The sequence below is a fragment of the Gavialis gangeticus genome, unplaced genomic scaffold, assembly GCF_001723915.1.
Source record: "Gavialis gangeticus isolate Ggan-Ray unplaced genomic scaffold, GavGan_comp1, whole genome shotgun sequence".
NCBI classification, from domain to species: Eukaryota; Metazoa; Chordata; order Crocodylia; family Gavialidae; genus Gavialis; species Gavialis gangeticus.
In genome coordinates, this window is record NW_017729022.1 from 72712915 (window position 1) to 72715687 (window position 2773).

At 47.8% G+C, this 2773-nt stretch overlaps 1 non-coding gene across 1 annotated transcript; it reads left to right on the top strand.

Moving 5' to 3' along the window:
* Positions 1-1623: 1623 nt before the first annotated feature.
* On the top strand, positions 1624-1694 carry TRNAG-GCC. Its single transcript has one exon. It is a non-coding gene; the product is annotated as a tRNA-Gly (tRNA).
* Positions 1695-2773: the final 1079 nt, after the last annotated feature.

Sequence of the window (2773 nt, forward strand, 5' to 3'; positions counted from 1 at the left end):
ACATAAATTCTTAGTCTTGTATATTGTGGGGTGTGTGTGTATGGTGGCGGGGGTGGGGTGTGCGGGTGTGTGTGAATGGTGGGGTGTGGAGGGGGTGTGGGTGTATGGTGGGGTGGGGGGGTGTGGAGGGTATCTGTGAAGGGGGTGTGGCATAGGGTATATTAGGGGGTTGTGTATATGTCAGATGTTGTGCGGGCAGGGTGCGCATTTGTGAGGTGTGAGAGAGGGTAGAGGTGTGTGGAGAGCCCTGCACTCCCCCCATGGCATAGCAGCAGCAGGCGGGACACTCAGGGCTCTGGTGGCCAGCAGGGTGCAGCCCCCTGCTGGGCTGTCTGTATTGCCAGTGCTCCCCGCGCTCACACAGCACAGGAGGGAAGCCCTGCACACTGGAGCTGGCAGCCTTCCCTGCCCCCGCAAGAGAAGGTGCCTGGGACTTCTCTCCTGTGTCATGCAGCCCCAGTGGGGAAGACAGCTGGCTCCAGCTCACAGGGCTTCCCTCCCATGCCAAGTGAGTGCAGGGAGCACTGGCAATACAGGTTGCCCACTGGAGGCTGTGCCCCTCACTGTGGTGTGCAGAGTATGCCATGCCTGGCACCTGCACCGGGCACAAGTGCCCCTGCCTGCTGCTGCAGGCACTGTGTGCTGGTGCTGTGCACCATGAGAAGAGTATGGGGAGGCCCTAACACCCCTGCCCCCCGCACACTGCCTTACACTTCCACACTGCCCAGCCAGGCTCCATGCTGCCGCTGCCCCCTGGGCACAGGCTCTGCACTGCTGCCAGCCCCAGCCCCATACTCTGTGCTCCCGCCCAGCTGCAGCTTTGCTTCACTGCTTTCCTACCTGCTGTCCAGAGTGAGCAGGAGACTGGGGAAGTGGAGCAGGTCCCCAGGGGCTGCAGCAGCAGCAGCCCTGCCTGGAAACTGCCTGCTGGCCAAACTGGCTGTTCTGCCCATGAGAGTGGGAGCAAGGCACAATAGGGTATGTTTGCGAGTATGTGCACACATGGGCACCTCGCTCCCACCCTCAGCTGGGCAGGGTGCAATTCATTGCAAGGTGCCACAGGTCAGATGAAAGTGCTTGGCAGACCGGATCCAGCCCACAGGTCATATTTTTCCTGCCCCGGTTTAGATACATTTCTCACCATGGTTTGTTTCTCTTGCTGTCCTCAGTATTGCCAGCTTCACAGATTTAAAGATCAGGTGCTAGGCCTGATAAACTCATTTAGTTGACTTAAAGCAATGCAATATTTTTAAATATAATGCTTAGGGTTTTTTAAATTTCCCTTGTTGCTCTTGAACTTTTTGGGCTCATATTTTTCAAAACTTTCTCTGCAAACATATTGCTAAAATATATTGTAATGAAAACTGAGCTTCTCAGGTGATCACCTGACTCCAGAAGCTGAAGCTTTAAGAAAAAACTGCTAAATATCACACAACTCATGAGATGTGGCAACGCTGTCTCATTTGAGTAACAGCAGCCATCTGTTGTCACTCCTCTGCTCAGATTTTAATACAGTAAAATCTCTGTTATCCAGCATGAGTGAGGAATGGGGGGTGCTGATAATCTAAAAATTCTGGTTATCTGTTATAGTCAAGGAAGATGGTGCCATACATAATGTATCATGCATTGGTGGTTCAATGGTAGAATTCCTGCTTGCCATGTAGGAGACCTGGGTTCAATTCCCAGCTAATGCAGGTGCTAGAGGTGAGTACTCTGCATATATGAGCAGCTTGAGGTAGTCTTTGACATGCAGCTCTTTTGGATAGGGTCATCTGACCCCAGGACTCTTCCCTGCCTAGGTAGGGGTTCGGACTTGATGATCTGTTGAGGTCCCTTCTGACCCTAGCATCTGTGAATCTATATGTGTAGTGCAAATTTTCAAAGAATTAGTGTACAATACATTAAAGTATAACATGCCGTATAAAGAATAAAATAGTATACAGATAAAAATGCCATTATAGTCAGCCACTCCAAATGCCAGGGCAGCCCGGCTGCAGGCTGCTGCAGTAGGGGGGAGGGGCGCGCACACTCAGATACGCTACGTGGGTACCTGCAGAGTGGCACATCAGACAGGAAAGTGGTGCAGCATGATATGCGTACTCAGATACTCACAGAGAGGCACAGCAGAGAGCAAAGTGGCATAGTGCCATGTGCGTTCTGCTGCTGAAATTCTGGTTAAGTATTCTGGTTAGTTAAATGCCAGATAACAGAAATTTTACTGTATTAGATTGGATCTAAACAACCTGTATCATGCTGTCCTTTGTATTTCCTCTTGGATGTCTTAAGTACACTTTCAGTGGTTCTGTCTATTTTATCAACATCATATAGAAAGAATTCCTTCTTTAAAATAGCTCTAAACCATGTAGTATGTTTTTCCTCATATGTTTTTTCTTTCTAATTTTTGTTTTCAGGTATGTATACAACCTGTAACTTTAATGAGGCTTTGGTTTTAAGTAGTATGATTACTGTTTTCAACTGTAATTTTCTTTTCCTTTCAGACAATGACTGACTTCTTTGTAAAATCTCACTGTTTATGAGATGTAGCATCACAGTTCTGTCCCTGCAAAGATATCAAATGTTAGTTATATTGTATACTGATTGCTGTTACTTCATGGTTCAAACGCAAGAACTTTTCTACATATTTAGGACGAAGTCTTGTATGATCCAGAATCAGCTTTCTCCAAAATTTGTTTGGATAGTCAGTCTTATTATATTTGGTAGCTTTCATCTTATGAATCAGTAATTGAAACACTCCTTTCTATGGTCCTGACCA